The following is an 18,223-nucleotide window of genomic DNA, read 5'->3' on the forward strand; positions in this document are numbered from 1 at the left end:
GCAGTCGGTGGAGAGCAACTGCGGCGCCTGGCTCTAGAAAGTGCGGCCCCCTTGATCTCGTGATTATCATGGTCCACTTTTGCATGATGTCAGAGCAAGTCAGGATGAAAGTCAGACACAAATCTAACCAGCATGCATCATATGGCAGCCAGCGGTGATCGATTCTGCGCAGGCCTGGCTCATGTCAAACAAGCCTGTTATTACTTTTTGGCATTTTTGGCTTTATGTGACAGTTGACTCATGCCCTGCTATTTTGATGTTATGAATAAGTCAGTGAGGCTTTGTAAAACTGATGTTACATTCTAAAAATGACACACTTGTTAGCACCAAATTGGTGTGGTGGTTGTAAGATGATTTATAATGTTTTGACCTCCTTATCACATTCAGACATCGTCTTACACTGATTCATAGTCCTATAATTTAAATTGTGTTTTATTACTCTTTGACATACTTTTGTTCTGGTATTTGTGTTGAATTTAGTCCCGTGTGGTGCGTTAAAAAGTCTTAGGTTGTCTCAAGGGAGCCTGGATCTGTCCACTACAAATCCAGAACAGTATTTTCGTGTGGATTCGGCCCTCTGAACTCTGCAGATATCCTGAATGTGAACAAGGCCAACAGTCTAATTGAGTCTGACTTATGTTTTTGTCTCCTCTCATATCTTATCTGGGTCTCAGTTTTCCTGATCTCTCCTCCTAGTTCAAGGCAATAAAATGTATTAAGGCACTGATAAAGGATGTTCCTAACAACAGTAACCACAGCAGATAAGGCTCGATAACCTTGGAAAACTCATACATCTTCTGCTGTTTCACCATGCGCCTCCTCCCACCTCCTTCTCCTCCCCCGCTGTTTTAGATCATCCTTCAAGTTATTTCTCTCTCTCTCGCTCTCTCTGCATTTCACTTAGATTGAAGGAAGCAGGACACACGCACACACACTCACACAGAGGTGCATGGGCACACTGTTGGAGTCCTGCTGAGTTGAAAGCAGCTGAGGTTGTGAAAGAGTAAATGCTTTGGGCCAGAGTGAGGAGACAGGGCTGCAGAGGAGATAGATGTGAAGGACTGTGTGTGTGTATGTTTGTATGTTGTTGGGGTGGATGTGAGATGAAATGGAAGAGGAAAATCTCTGTTGTGCGTGATTGAAAGCGCTGCGCGAGGTTTGGCTTTCTCTGCTGTCGGCTCACACAGATCTGTGAGGTTTGGGAAATGGGTGAGCACTATGAACTCAAATACACACTCACTCACAGATGTATGCACATGCACACTTATGAGGACCCTCCACTGGATGCATTTCAGGATATCCGTCAGGTATAACAGGGCCTCCTGGTGGTGTTATATACACCATAGGAGAAGAATCCATTTGAACAACAACCCTCTGGCGTGGTATTCCCCATTTCATACTCGCACGTTGTCTGAGAGCTCATGAATCGTTGCTTAAGCTGTAGTTGATTAAGATTTGTGAAAGTCTTGAAATGCAGGAAACACAGAATCATCCCCCGTTTCTGAAGCCCTTTTCAAAAATGTTGAAAGGCAAAGTCGGTTTTTGTTGTCAGTTGCCTAGCAACAGTGTCCTCACAATTTCAACCAATTGCACGCCAAGCACAGTGTACTTGACTTCCCATTTGGAAATGGCAACCTCTCAAGTTCATTTAGAGGCGAGCATCAGTCTTAAAATAAATGTTTTGAATTGAAGTCCTTCAAAAGTATTAAAGTTTATTGACTGGGGACATGTTTTTTTTTTTTCCCCAGACATGAACGTCAACGTTTTCAGAACTGAGCTGGTTGTTGTGTCTGCTTCTTATTTGCTGTTGAAACACAGCTTATGTCTCAAAAATAGAATAACTTTCTGGTGGTATTCAGTCATAAACAGGGCTGTTTTTGACAGTTTTAGCTATTTTATATTTCAGTTTCAGCCTCAAGGCACCGCTGTATCTGACTGCAAAATGAAGGCCACTTAAAACCTTGATTATTTCATAATGACAGACGTTTCATGATTGTTAACTAGGCTGCAAAAGTGGGGCACGTCCTGATTCTCCTGATTATCAGGCAGGTTGATTTTTCTGACAAAAATCCATCCGTCTGTTTATTTGAGCTTTTCAGCAAAGTAACTCTGAAGACGACTCTAATCTCTAAATGTCTTGAAGTCTGTGTGTTGCAGCAGAGTAAATTGGACTTTTGAAAGGCTTAAGGTATGTTTGTGGCTTAATAATCTAAGTCTCATCTTGACCCTGAACGCGAGATCAAAGGAGTCCCCTGAACAAAACAAGTGAGGAATGACCGCAGCGTCCTTGCCCCTAAAATCTTAACATCAAACTGGTTCTCACAAGGGCATTGATACAAACTCACATACACACATATATAAAGCACCAAAAAATAAAAAATACCCCCTCTGTCCTTTAATCTACCATGCTTTGCAGTCTTAGCCAATCAGAGAGAAGCTGTGACCGCGGGAGCTCAGCTGATCCAAAAGCAGGCACGGAGAAGATTAGGACCCCATTCCTTCCTTCTCTATGTGTCAATTTCTCTCTGTGTCCCTTCATCTTCTCCTCCCTCCCTACCTCTGCCCTCTGACCACAGGAAACCTGCAAACCCAACTCACTTCTCTTTTACCAGAGGCTTTCTCATTTATTTCTCACCATGTGGTTGAGTTTGTTCCTTCGCTGAGTTTGTCTGTCTTCCTGTCTCTTTCTGCTTGTGTTTTTTCCCTTTCCTTTCCTTCTTTCTGTCTCAGGATATGACCGTAGTTGTTTGGACACATTAGCATAATCCTCCTCCTCTCTTTCTTCGTCCCCCCCCACCTCCTCCCGATGCTCGCTCGGTCCTCTCCTCCGCCTCCTTCCTAAATATTTACTCCCTGCTCAGTAAATGAGGGGAGCACACTTGTCCACACAGAAGAGGACATGATTAGAGGCTGATTGAGGGCAGAGAAAGAGACAGAAATAAGAAGAGAGACAAAGAGATCGTTTCTGAGGCCGGGCTTTACCGACTTTGTAAATCTTGTGTGAGCTTGTTTGAGCAGGTTTTAAATGTGTTCTGTGTGTTTTTAAACACAACAGAGGTGATGGATTAAGGTTTGAAAGTGCGGTGTGGAACATTATTATTCTCTATTACACATGTGATTTTAAAGATATCGTCAAATGAATAAATTTTACTTAAATGTTATTGAATAATGATGAAAGTAATTATTAGTTTTAACCTTAAATTACTGTTAAAACAACCCAGGGTGGAGAGCATTAGTTGGTGTGCTACATGTTGGAAGTAATTTTTATTATTTCCAGAAACTCTGACATCTTCAGCTCTGTGCTCTGGAAGAGCAATGTCCTAATATGTGATATTTCCTAATATTCTTTCTCTTGGAAATAAATCTTCGTCTCTTAAACAAGATTAATTGTGACTGGTATCTGGATGGGACATTTACAGTTTAACAAGCGTAAATCTGCAATAGCTGTGACCTCTATGATAAATTTCAGCCTCTTAAGGCAAAAACTGTGACCGCTAAAGGGTGGAGAAATTTTTGTGGAGTGAAAATGTCAACCGGCAGAGTGAACTATAAAGCTGCTGGTACAGCTAAAAATGTAACTTGTCAGTGCTGTCTGGTAAAAGACTATGTTATGGAGCACCTAAGGGCTGCCCCTAAAGGTCAAGGATTCAAATTATCTGTCTGAGGCGCCTTAGTCAACTGAGATTCCTTCAGTCCGTCCTTCTTTTTTTTGTTAGTCAGTGTGCACTGTACTTCTGGGGACATGTACTATGAAGCCTTCTGCTAAGAAGTGGTGAATTTACAGTTCATCTTGTGTTTGCCAGAAATGCTGCTGCACAATTCTGATTTGTTGTTAGCACTCATTAGCAGGGAGGGCTAACGTGGCTTCTTCACTGTATTTCATGAACATTGCTGTCATCCCATTCAAACTCCAAAACTTTATACAGAACACAAGGAAGGAATAGAGGAATATTCTGAGTCCGTGTCCAATGGCCGTTATCAGTTAATATTATGAGTCATAGATTTGAGGTATGGCACTGCTCTGCCTCCTATATTATAGGGGTGCAGTAGAAAATCAATACAGCATACTATCGCGATATTGTTGTACGGCAATATCATGTCGTCACACAGTGTCAAGTATTGATTTTAAATTATATAAATTATTAATATTACAAATACAAAGTAAACTTTAGGTAGCCCACTTGAATAATATAATCAGTTGCCTTTCCACTAGATACATTTTTCATTACAAAAAAAAAAAAAAATCAATGAAGTGAAATAAACAGACTGAAAACTTTATCTCATTAGACAATACAGATGTTGACAAAGTTTGGGGACATTATTTGCTGTTGAAAACAGTTAATTAATCACAATATATTGCAATATATTTTATCACAATGCTCAGCATATTGCAATAAAATATAAAATAAAATTGTGATAATATCGTATGGTGATTCCCGCCCCTACTATATTTATGTTTTCTGTTAGGTGGCAATCTCTAGTAGCCTTAGTAGCCTAAGTAAAGAGCAACATCGTCTGCGTAGGGAGGAGGTCAAGTTGGTGGATGGGTTAAACACGCACATGTCTTTCCCGAAACCTAACAATGCAGTTTGGGCAACAAAACAGCTGCTGTGTCTTAATTGCACACCTGAGCGTCAGAGACTGACTCACTCACTCACTTTTTTTGTATTTATAAGGTCTTTATTTATTTATTTTGTTATTTTTACGTGTTATTTTGGATATTTAAATTTTCTTCTTTTGCATTCCTAAATATCCTTGTTAAGTAAATGTTTATTTCTCGTTAAAAGGGTGCACTTGCATCATTATGCCTTTATTACCATTATATAAGTTAAAAAATGGTCTAAAAACAGCAAAATTACAATAATAATAATTCTGACGCAATTAATCGCCCAGCAAAATTTGTTATCGTGACAGGCCTTCTTGTGCCACAAACTTTCTGGTCTGTGCTACAAAATTATCACCCTCTGCACCACTGCTATGGGCTAAAAAATTTAATGTACAGCCCTGTAATGGTAGTGATAACAACTGATAACAGCCATTTAATGGGCTGATAAGGCTTAGGCGGTATCTGTTTTGTTTTTTCTATACTTTCATACGGTTTTGACATTTAACCGGGGATATAAAAAATAAATAAATAGATGAAAGGTGGTGTCACCATAGTAACTTTTTAAGTGCCTCAGAATCAGTGTTGTTCTGACTTGTTGACTTTAAAATCAGTATGTATCTTAAAGATATACAATGCAGGATTTTCCTAAAACACAATGTATAGAAGTAACCCCTCTGAATCGTCACTTATGACCCACTAGTAGTGTGTGGCAGTGTATTTTTCTGCAGAATCTCTTTATATTCTTCTTATTTTCTGTGTTCGGGACATTTATGGGTGGTGAGGTTGGGGATTTATACAGTAAAAAGGCAGTGACCAGAGACACAGCGTCTGAGAAACTCAAATATAGCGAGGGGACATGCCAAAAGAGTGGAATTCTGGGGTTGGCTTGTACTTTTGTTTACTTGTGAGCATTTTAACAAACGGTAACAGACAATCCCACATAGTTCACCTCTAAACATGATACAGGACTAAGCTGGTTATGTGAATCTAGCAGCTGCATCATTTTCATCACCATCATGTGACGCCTCCTTCACAGATCAGAGAGTAAAAAAAGCTACAGCTGCCGCATTCTCGGGAGGGTGAGGCAACAAAAATGGAAAAAGCTGTGTGATTTACAAGTGGCAGCTAGAGATGATGTGTTTTCCCCTGTAAGAATCAATCACCCACTAACTGCTCTGGGGATGACTGTGTCAAGCACTTTTGCTCCAGCTTTGCTTTTCTTCATTTCTTTATCACTGTAATTTATAATCACGTAGCTACAATAGTTCATGCGGATACCCTGACAGCCAGACAAAATAAACAAATTGTAGACATCACCTGGGGCTCTGAGAACTTGTGGTACGCGCTTGTCATTTTGTTTGACATTTTATAGGCTAAATAATTGCTGGACTAATTGAAAATAATGATTGATAGATTTATTAGTCGCAGCCCTAGACATGACTCCACCTTTTAAGGGTGAAAACAATTTAGCTCATGCCAGGTGGAAGTGTTGTTAATGAAATTGGCAGCTTAACAAGAAAGTTACCTCAGTTTGTTTTGATGTTTGTTGATGTTTTTCTGTCAAATTGCTTGTTTATAATTAACCTGTTTTTTCAGTTTTAAAGTGAATAAATGAACTAAAGTGACTTGTTGATTGTATCGCTCACAGTGACAACGTACATTAACCGTTGACATTGCTGATGTCTGAAGCAGACAAACGCATTCATCTAATGTCACATAACCAGACAGACGACCGCAGCTGTGTTTGCGCTGGTTGAATCTGTTTTGTGTGCCAGTCGAATGCACGTGTGTGTGCATGTTTATTACCTGCCTGAACTTTTTTCAAACTGCCCTATTATCTAAAATCAAAGCTGCATCAACACACAGATCAGTTTTTTTGTCCTTCTGGGGACTCGAGGAAGGTCACTTAGATCCAGAGTGAGATATCTTGACACCTGCTGGACAGAATATCAGACAGTTTGATATGGAAATCCATGGTCACCTGAGAAGGCTGATTTTGATGATACACTCACACTCACCTCCGAACTATCTTTGTCTTTTTAACCTGTTGTTGCTGCTGAGTCAGTTTGACATCCTGGATATATCCTTCAAACACAGACTGTAGACCCCTCTGTCTGCTTCTCTCTGGAATCACTCTTTCATTTTTCTCAAAACGTGATAATATTTAATCAGGGAGTGCAGTTAGTTATAGTTTGGGCTCAATGCTTACTGCGTCAGCTTGTCGGACCATCAAAAAGGGGCGGGGCTCTGCAAAAAGTTGATTACGTTATTGACTTACTGTAAGATTTATGGAAATGACCTCAATCATTTTGCTAACCTCAAATTTGTTTACATACAAATGTCATCAACATTTTAGCTTTTCCTGACCATACTCCCGCCTACTTGCGTGAGTCCGAATAAATGTAAAGCAACACTTCAAAGACGACACAGCGCAGTGTATCGGTAGCCTGCAGCTGCTCTGATAGTAGTCTCCATAGTTCTGATAATAGTTAGCCTGCCTATCCCTGGCAATGAGCCCAAAAGTCCACCGTTTATAGTTTTACCCTCCAACTACTTCATCCTCTACTCCATAAATCCACCAGCAAAATGGCTGCCTCCCAGGCCGTCTATCCCTGGAGGCCGACTGCAGCAGACCAACCAGATTACAGAGATTGCTGCAGTATTGGCGGAGCTCGCAAGAGTCATCACTTGCTTTGTTTTAGTTGGCCAAAGTTTGTATTGAGTCTGAAACTGAGTAAGCTTCCCTGATATCTAGAGGTAGTGTGTTCCATAGCTTTGGGGCATAACTGACAAAGGCTGCATCCCAGATCTTCTTCCAGTTGTTGCTGGGAACCTCCAGTAAACCAGCAGCAGATGATCGCAGTGTTCTTGGAGGTAAACAGTTAACAAGGGAGTTAGCAATGTAGCTCGGTCCCAGACGATGTAGGGCTTTGTATAGGTTAGGGCTGTCAAAATTGCTCAAAAGTGACGTTCGAATATTCCTTCTAAAAATAACTCATAGGTTCGAACCATTCTTTCATCCATTCATTATTTCAACGTCTTTGAAAACATTTACATACCTACACATTAAAACACATAAAACAATTATCTATAACATTACGTTATAAACGACCACGGACCTCTCGCTCGCCCCCCCCTCTCTGACCCATGGCCACACCGCCCATGTTAACCGATTGTGTCATCCACGCTGCGCCACGCAGCTCCGTTTCGGCGTCTGGTCTATTTTCTGTGCGAGCCGCGAGCGAATGTGTCAAGCCGGGGGGTGACGGAGACAACAGCTGGGAGCAGAACCTCTTGTCGACCAGCAGCACTTCCGCGGGCGGTGTGGCCCTGGCGTTTATGCAGTGCGTTCAGTGCAGCGGCCCAGGCCAACGCACACTCGCAAAGAGGACAGCTGCGGTGGTGTTTTTTTTTCTCCACAATCGAATATCAATTTTCACATTCGAAGGTCCATTTTTTTTTTTCAAATTCGAATTTAAATTCAAATTTAGAATATTCGTTGACAGCCCTAATATAGGTACAATATTTTTATATTCTTGTATATATTAACTGGTGATAATTACTTTATATAAAACATGTTCATATTCTGATACCAATGTCTGAACATTGTTGGGTATTTATAGCTCATTGCTCTTTGAAAGGGCGTACTTGCATTATTATGCTGTTTTATTATAATGTCAGTGGCAAAAAATGGCCTCAAAATGACAATAATATTGCTTATTGCAGCTATTTCTTGGTAGATATATCATCCAACAGAAGTAGTTAGTGTGACAGACCTACATCCCATGACCCTTTCCTGTGGTGCAACTGTTGGGGCAAACTTTTTAAGAGTAGCCCTGTTTACTGGAAGGACATAGCTTCCTGGGATGCTAAGGTGACTTTATATGTCTGCTCCTTTTTCTAATAATAAGATAAGATTGTGGAATTTATGAGTTCATTTGCATTTTCTGAGTTTCTCTACGGGATATTTTTAGTACTTTCTCCACTCTTCCTTATATTCAGACTCAAGGTTGCAGTTTTCTTTTGTTGTTGGTCTTTTTCAAGCCCTCTTGTTGACTGATATCCTCCTATCCTGTTTTACAAGCCTGAAACTAACTATCCTTTGCCGGTAAATATCTAGTAGCCCAAGTATAATCTATGGAAAGAGATGAATTACCTGCTGCAGGTGAGTGTCCAAAGGGACAGACGAGGTAACATTAGAGAAATCCTAACTTCATTCAGACGGTGACAGATAATCGTAACAGTCTTATAACGTCATCATTAGGCCACATTGCGCAGAGTATTTCCTGTCATTCAGCCTCTTAAGAAGAAAGTGTGTGGGTTGAATGGATGACAGCTTTGAGTGTTTCTCACTGGTGTCAAGCACTAAGCAGAGATTTGTCATGGCAACAAGCAAATGTTTCTGCATTAATCTGCCTTGATGGACAGTAAAATGTCTTGTGATGATGTCTGCAGTTTATTCGGTACGAGTCGTATACTTAACTCCAGTTTTGATGTATTTGTGCTTAAACCCTTCTGCATTTCAGAGGGAAATACGATCCACTTTGACCAACTAAAGCCTTTCTTTTTTCACATGACAGACAGTGATGAAGGAGGAAAAGATGGATAAGCAGACTTTGGTCACAGGTGTTGAGTTTGATTCACCAGACTAGGATAAACACTTTGTAATGAGGTGATAGAGATTGATGTCAGACTCAGAAAGCTAGTAAACATAATTCCGCAGCGAGCGTTTGATGGGTTTATGAATGCGTTGTATGAGTGGTGTTGCGGCTGTGGCGAGGCAGGAGGTCTGTTTACTGCGGAGGTGGAGGAGGATGGAGGGAGTCCATCACACAGGCCACCGCCGGACACATTGCCAAGAAAAACTCTGCTGGCAGAGCCACTCCGCTCCGACGGACTGAAATATGCGCTGGCTACCGACCAGAGCTGCCTAGGATCAGATAAGCCGCCTCTGTCGGGACCGGCTATGAGAGGCAAATAAAGACTGAGTAGAGCTGAGGAGACTGAGAGGGATGAGAGGAACAGAGGGGATTAGTTTGAGAATGGTGTTTGGGCAGGACAAGTGAGATACTTTCAAATTCAGGAATAAAATACATTTTAAGACCTTACAAGCCACCAAAATATTCCACATATCCTCCCATGTTGTGGTAGGGAACTGCATTAGTGATGCACACTGTCTGCTTTCCTGAACCACATTGGATGATACTACCCTTTATATTAAGATCTTTGTTGCTTTTGGTACCTGCTTGGTTTACAAAGAAATAAAGAAGACAGCAAAGACCATTGAGGAAACCTGAGAAACATGAAGAGAGAAAGATGGAAACCAAAGAACAAAGGCAGAGAAATGTTTGGAGCTTCAGAGGAGAATCTCTGTACATGCAAGAACATGAATAATTTGAGTGCAGAGTGTCAGAGGTATAAAATCAGGGAAGGAATGAGAGACGGGTCGAGGATTATTCTGCCTGTTTGCTCAGCTTCGGCTCGCTCTGCCTTTAGGCCCGTTTTAACACACGAGACATTTGTTAATTAAGTCAAAGAAAGAATTTGTATTAGGAAAAGGAAGAGATGACTGGTTGCTGTGTATATTCAAATGCAGATCAAAACCTTGTGTTGGTTGCTCATGGAGAACGGGAAGCAACAGGATACACAGGAAGGCAATCCAGGCACTTCGAAAATATAGAAAACAAGAAGGAAGTATTAAAAAGCCTTTACTGTAGTGGCTAAACCATTAAAAGAGCCAACATGTTATGACCTCTGCAGGCCTTCATCAGGGCTTTACAACATACAACAAAGGACTGGCCCCACCTGTATGGTAGCAGGAACTAATAAGAGAATTTATATTGTACCCACCTATGTTGTATAGTTGTGGGTAGGCTCTTCCACAAGCTCTCTTGGCAAATGTCACAGATGTCCCACAATAGATACTACTCATACATCTATTTTCCTTATTAAAGAGAAAAATACAACTGTACGCCTTCTGAATCCAAATTTCTCTCTTTCACCGAACTAAAACTAGCTTAATTGCCATGTTAACTCATCGTGAAACACATTTTATTCTAACTCAACAGATCAAAACTAAAACTCAGCAATACGGTCTTGCAGGGCTGGGCGATATGACCAAAATCTCACATCCCGATAATGATACCTATCCCAATATAGCACATTTTAATCCAATGAATAAAAAGTGGACGGACAGCGGTGGAGTTGACGACAACTAAACTCGTTATGTTACTGTAAGTGCCGTAAAAGCTTCGCAAATTAAAAAGCCAAAAAGAGTGATTTATTAATGTGATCCGTGCAAAAGATGGACAGACTCCAAATGACGAAACATATTGCCGTAAAAAGTGTAATTTGCGTCACAACGATATAAAGGCAAGGCAAGCCTAAGTCCATTCATTCCTATGGGAATCTCAGTGATATCCGATGTGCCTGCGATACTCCTCCCCTCCGTAATATTTCGGTCTGCAATTTGCCTCAAGTACATTAAAAAAATTGAACTTTTGCAGTGGATTTTGGAGAGACTGTATGACATTGTGCTAGCTTAGCTAACAGGCTGCTAACTGGCTAACAGGCCATTTCCTTCAATTCAGTTGCCTGTGTTGATTGTCAAGTGAGTTTGTATGATGAAAAAGAACTTGTTTATCTAGTTTTAACACATTGTCAATCTGAGTAATGTTATTCTGCTACAATATGGTTATATATTATATACAGTCAGATCGCCATTATGACACGTTCAGCCGTTCATACGTCTTTTTAATTGAATATTTCACAAAACATGCCACGTACCTGGCAGATCCTGTTTTTGTCCTGGTATTGTTCCTAGTGAATATTCCAAACTACTAGATGGCAAAAACTGTCTTTCCGCCATGGCTACAGGTAGTTTCTATTATGTTTCTATACATCTGTAAAGAAATGCACTTCCTTACGTTGGACACTAGAGGCATCATCTGTATATTTACAGGTCTCCGGACACCAGTCATATGTAAGTGGAAATGAGGCGTAAGTTGAGTGTCTGTATTGTTTTTCGTGTATTGAAAATCAAACCAGATTTCTAAATTCCCTGGTGTACTCTGATACCATGATACTGCCCCAGCCTAGTTGTGGACAAATCTCGAGACGTATTCTCTTGGTCAGTAATGTTAACACACACGGCAAACAGGAAACGTAGGAAATGTCTGCCTTTCAGATTTAAATCCTGTTCCACCTGCCTATGCAGAGGTAGAAGGGAAAATGTCAGACCATGTTGTCACTTTCCAGCTTTTTCCCTGCATAGTCTTCATGTTTTTAAATACCTGTGTGCACCCTTACACTTCTTAATTCTGTCTGAATCTCATGAAAAGCCTGTTTATCCCAAATCCCGCTCCTGCTGATGCCGTCATGATCTGACAGGCAGCAGGGAAAGCTCACAGTGACCTTGAGCCACTTTTTAGTGTTTCATCTAGAAAACGATGAGAGACTTAAGTTTGAGTTTGAAACATGTACTGTGATGTGCGAGCAAGCCAAGTGCCTCTTCTGTTTAGAGACGCTTAGCAAAAACATTCTTTTAAATAAAGAAATATATATATGTAAAGGAAAGAAAAGTATCAGCTCTTCAGAATATGCTGCAACAACTTATGCTCAAAAATAATGTCTGTGTCAAAGAGGCAAACACATTGTGCAGTTTCAGTGAGAGGTTTTTTCAGTGTGTTTGCGTGCAAGTTGTTTATTATTGGAGTCGCAGCTTTTCACTTTCATGGAATTTTTTCTTATGCGTTTATTTGTGAGACATGTTTTTCCATCTCTGCAGGTGTGTGTTTGTCTGCACGTAATGGCTGCTCGATGTCAAACATGCAGTCAAAATAATAAAACCAGACAGAGATCACCAGTGTGAATAAATGTTTCCAGTGGAGACGACAGTAATCTGGAGGTGAACCGCCGCGTTCTGGACCGAAAGAGAAAACCTTTATTAAAGCTCCTTGGATGAAATATTCTCGGTAGACTCGCAGACTCCTCTATCGCTCTCTGGAGTCCACATCTGTTTTTCAGTCAGACAGAGTGTCCTCTCTCTTTCTCTCATCTGTCCATCCTCCCATCCGTTGAGCCAGTGTGATAAGCGGCGTTTAGGCAGATATATTGGTCCCATTAGAGCCACTTGATTCAGCTGCGCTACAGTAAAGGGGAGGCCATTAACTCTGCTGCTCAAGGCCACTTAAAGATGCACACATACATCTTCCTTAAGACGTGGAACACACACTCACACGCGCCAGCTTAGGCAAGTCAGACACGCAGAGATGCTTACCTCTACAGCAGATACAGCCAGTAAGCGATTTGTTTGTGTGGAAGTTCCAAATAAAAGAAAGAAGAGTGTAATTGATTGTGATGAATTTTGAGGCGGCAGTAGCTCAGTCCATGGACACTTGGCTTGGGAACTAGAGGGTCAGCGGCTCAAGTCCCTGTATGGGCCAAGCATGGAGTGTGAACTGGTAGTTGGAGAGATGCCAGTTTGGCTTGAGCAAGGCACTGAACCCCCACTGACGTCTCTCCATTTAATGCATCTTCTTCTTTGTCTTCTTCAGGGATGATTTTTCCAGAAAAACATTTTTTAATTGAGTCTACAGGACAAGCACTGCATCGTGACATATATCGACACTGTGGTATATAATTGCATATACCGTAATAGAAAGTTTTGGCCATTTCGCCCACCCCTACTACACACAGTGCATCAGCCCACTGTTTTGGGGCTTTGTAGCAGCGGGGTCAAGGCAGATATCTCACAGCAGGCCAGAGGAGTCTGTGTGTTTAACAAAATTATTTCATCCAAGGAGCATTAATAAAGGTTTACTCCTACAGTCCAAAGCAGGTTGGTTCACCTCCAGGTTGCCCTTATATCTACTGGAAACATTTGATCTCGACATCTGCGTCCTTTTCTGCATTCTTTTGGCCCCGTGTTTGACTTTAGAGGACGTTTACACACAAACAAAAACACAAACTCCTTAATGAAAGTAACATTAAATGCACTACTACAGTTCAAATAAAACAAAAGACTAAAAGCAGCTTTTTTCTTCATAATTTGGGTGAATCAACTCTTTTAAACTGACACACAAAATTAACTCAGCACTCACTGAAGACTGTGAGTGAGCGGCGTCATGGTCAGTATAGACAGACCTTCATTGTGCGTGTGTTTGGGAATGACCTGTGGAATGCAAGTGGGAATTCTGTAGCTCGGATGAGAAAAGCACATCCGTGAAGGTCAGGGTGTGTGTGAGTGTATCTGTGTTTCTGTCACTGTGTGACCTTGAAGGATCATTCTAGGATGTGAACAAAGACGTCAAACAAGTAGTAATGCTTAAGCAAAGTTTAAACGAATTTCCAAAAGTTGGATGCATGAGTGTCAACTCTGACTGTTATGTGACTGTGCTCGAGAGGATGTGACAGTATTATATAATTAATGGTGCACAGCAGGAGCAGGAAATGAACCAGAATGCAATACGTTGAGCATCTGTCGTCAGTAGCCTGTGAAATGTAACACCACCTTTGATGCGGTTTTGCTGTGGCATAATTCTGTCAGCGCTCTTACTTTCTTCTTAACTGGGAAAACATCTACATCATCAATATTGTTGGCAACTTGAGCGCAGTGAGCACACAGACTCCCTCTTTCTCTCCTCAGGTGGAAAAACATTCGGAGAAATGTAGGAATGATGCAGGTGGAGGGAAAGTAGCATACATCATAGAATGATTCCTGGAATGCATCGAACAACATGATGTGGACAGAGTTAATGTCAGGAAGGCTCTTGAAAGTGTGTCAGTTAATGTGTGTGTGTGTGTGTGTGTGTGTGTGTGTAAGGGTGTGTGTGTCTCAGCCTCAGAGGAATGCAGTGGTAGCAACAGGAGCAGCGCTGAGCTGAGCAGAATCTGTGTGATAAGAGAGATCAAAGCGCCCAGAGACCTCATCAACCTTCCTAGCATGCTCCCTGCTGATCCACCTGATACCATGATACAGGCCCCACCTACTCTGTGTCCTTGGGTGTGTGTGTGTGTGTGTGTGTGTGTGTTTGTGTGTGTGTATGCAAGTGTAAGAGAGGGGGAAGTATTTATTTGCATACAGTTTGCACCTCGCCCAATTTATGTGCCTAAACAATTCCTCACTGTGGACCAGTGTGTGTATTTGGCCCGTGCAGCGACAGTTTGCTTATGTCTGCGTGTGTGTTTGTATGTGTGTGTGGGTGTGTGTGTGCACAAGTCAACACGGCGCTGTCTTCCCCTTCTGATAAGCTGAATTATTTATTGAAATGTAGAGAAGCAGCATTTTTCTCCTCTCGTTGGTTAAGGCCATAAATCTGCTGACGCCTGGTCAGAGATGCTTCCAAAGAGCATCAAACTACCTCAGTTTGACAGAGAGCGGTTTGTAGATGGCGTGCAGGTGTCAGGACTCTGCTGACAGACTCTCTGGATATTCCCTTAATGGATCGCTGTGAATTTTACCTCCTGTTTAGTTCTGTCTCTGCAGCAGTTCTGGCAAATACTGAACTCAGACTTTATTTCATTAAAGCAGAGCTTTGTCTTCTGAAATTGAATCATGTCGACTGAGAGAGAACTGTTTGGGTTAAAGACCCAGTGACATGAATAATACATTTTCCCAGTTTAATCCTGTGTCTGTGTTAATTGTCCTTTTTTCTCTTGTTATATGTCATTTACCATAAAACTCGGAATATAAATCGCACTGGCATATAAGTCGCAGTCTATTTTTTAAGGTCTCAAACAGGGAAAACAAGGTTTTATATTACTATTTGTTAATAAAAACATTATACAAGTTATTCCCTTTATTTTTAATATAAATAGAAATAAAATTTTATTTTTAGAAATAAAATTACGGTATAACAACATCTGAGCCATAAAAATGAGTTTAAATTAACGTTAAACTTCTTTTGTGTGGGTCAAATTACCTATGTCAGCATTTACCTCGGTCTATAGGTCGCACCGGTCTACAACCCGCACCCAACTTTTTAGATGAAAAAAAAGGGAAAAAAAGTGCGACTTATACACCAAGTTTTACGGTATATGTCTGTAAATTTGTTCATCAAAATCCCTGTCTTTTCTCTTCCTGTGAAACAGTTTCAAATGTTAAATCACTCATCCTGCACATGTGGATGTCTGGAAAAGTTCGTCTAATCAAATGTGACTTTTGGCGACCAGATGGCCTCATCAGACATGGTCTTGTAGAGCATCTTCGGTCACACCAGTCGTATCAAACCACACTGTATGGTTTGTGGGTGTAGTCGCTTACAAAGTAATATGAACAGAGATACAAAGAGAGGTGTGTTTGGATATCAGTGGACAAATCTTTGTTTTCATTTCCAAAACAGTGTGGCCAAGGTCTTCTCTCCCTCGTCTTCCTTCTGATGAGCCAACAGTCCGCTGTAGCTCTGCGTCGCGAAACTCAAAACCTGCCCACTTTTTAGCGTTCCATTTAAATGCAAATTTAATTTAAATTGCTCTTGTAACTGTACAAATATTACATTTCACTTGGATATACGTCTCAGTACAGGTACAAGCTTAGACCAGTGGTTCCTAACTGGTGGGTCGTGGGCCCATTCTGAATTGGCTGCAAACTAGCTTGGCCAAACGCAGGTATGACGCTGAATGTATTAAACTGTGTGGACCCTGGTCTAATGACTCAGGAGAAATGTGGATCCCGTGGCTGGACAAGTTGGAAACTATTGGTTTAGACGCTCAAACATCTATTTCATAGGGACTAAAAACTGACAGGAACATATTATTAGTTTTGGATTTTTTATGGGAACTATGATCTCCAGGGCTGCAACTAATAATAATTTTCATTAGTCTGCTGATTGTTTTCTTGATTAATCGTTTACTCGTTTAATCTATAAAATATCAGAAAATAGTATAACGTTAGCTGAAAATTGGCTTATTTAAATTGCCTGTCTTGTTTGACTAGTATCTTTTTAGCTCTACTATACTTTTTTAATTTAACAAATTTTATTGAGCTACTGTTTGTTCTTAAATCATAAAATCTCGAATGCTCATTTGAGTATTAAATATACTTAAATGTTGTTTCGTGCTTCAAAAGGCGGATTTTTTTATATTTGACTACAAACTCTCAAACCTCAGATATTTCAAGCGTCTTTGAATGCACCACATGGAAAGTTATTAAAAATGTAAAGGTGGTAATTTTCTCTTTGTAGGTTGATTTCACACCATGCAGAATTGAACTGAAACTAAGTGCTGCCAGGAAGGAAAGAAATAAAGAAACTGATATGATTTATGCAAATGTAGCCCAACCACAGTGTGATCATATGATTTAGAGAGTTCATCAGAAGGTGAAAAGAACAAGAGATAAGCAAGAGAGCTCTGTTTGCATAGGTCTCTCTGTCTTTCTCTCTCTCATGTAATATCCATGCAGGGGTATGTGGGTCAGTGGGGCTTTACTATCCCTGGAGACCAAAGCCACACCCCAGCACACACACACTCACACACACACTCACACACGCTTACTTAATTCACTCACTGAGCCCTGACTCGTCCGCCTGTCTGCCTCGCTGGTTAACTTGCTGCATGACGTCATACATTTTTCATAAAGTCTGCGTTGTTCGGTCAATATTTCATATCTGGTATTGACAGGCGGGTGAGAGTCCACTGTGAGTAGTTGCTGCGCTCTCTCCTCCCTCCTCCTCCTCCTCATCTCCCCCTCCATCCCTCTCTGGCCTGTAATTAAATTAGCTCTGTCTGCAGATGACAAAGGGCCAGTCATTCGGGCTCTGCTTAGATAGCGAGTAGCTGCACTTAGAGCGGATATGAAGTTAAGGAGGAATGCGCTGAGCTGAGCTCAGTGCTGCTCTCTGGGTCTCAGGGAAAGAAGGTGGGAGAGAGAAGGCCGTGTGGGTCCAGATCAGGCTCAGGCTCTAGATGAGCTGAGACCAGTCGGGGAATTAAACCTACCGCACTGAGTGATGACCGTGAAATCAGTAAAAGCTTCATTACTGTGTTAGATTGACATCACATCTGATTGAGTTTAGTTTGGTGTAGTTTACTTTGGGCTGCGACTGACGGGGCGGGAGAGAGTTATTGCTCCAAGTGAAGGAGTTCAAGTATCTCAGGTGTTGTTCATGAGTGAGGTGTGTGAGATGGGTAGCTGGTGTGGCGCAGCATCCACAGTGATGTACTGCGCTGGACTATTGTGGTGAAAGGGAAGCTGAACCAGAAGACAAAGCTTTCAATGTACTAGTCCATCCACGTCCGAACCCTCACCTATAGTCATGAGCTCTGGGTAGTGACCAAAAGAATGAGATCGTGGGTACAAGCAGCTGAAATGAGTTTCCTCCATAAGGTGGCTGGGCTCAGCCTTCGAGATAGGGTGAGGAGCTCGGAGTGGAGCTGCTGCTCCTTTGCCTTGAAAGGGGCCAGTTGAGGTGGTTCAAGCATCTAAATAGGATGCTCACGGGCATTTCCAACTGGTAGGAGGCCCAGTGGCAAACCCAGAACACGCTGGAGCGATTATATATCTCATCTAGCCTGGGAACACCTCGCTATCCCCCAGGAGGAGCTGGAAAGTGTTGCTGGGGAGAGGGACGTCTGAGTACTTGGCTCAGCCTGCTGCCTCTGTAATTAATGGATGGATAA

The 18,223-nt window shown here is 41.5% G+C and overlaps 1 protein-coding gene across 3 annotated transcripts in view; it reads left to right on the forward strand.

Moving 5' to 3' along the window:
- The window catches only part of lrp4 (low density lipoprotein receptor-related protein 4), a 156,530-nt gene that overhangs the window by 78,604 nt on the left and 59,703 nt on the right, over positions 1-18,223 (forward strand). The gene's annotated exons all lie outside the window — the stretch shown is intronic.

Source organism: Epinephelus fuscoguttatus, linkage group LG2, assembly GCF_011397635.1.
Source record: "Epinephelus fuscoguttatus linkage group LG2, E.fuscoguttatus.final_Chr_v1".
Taxonomy (NCBI): domain Eukaryota; kingdom Metazoa; phylum Chordata; class Actinopteri; order Perciformes; family Serranidae; genus Epinephelus; species Epinephelus fuscoguttatus.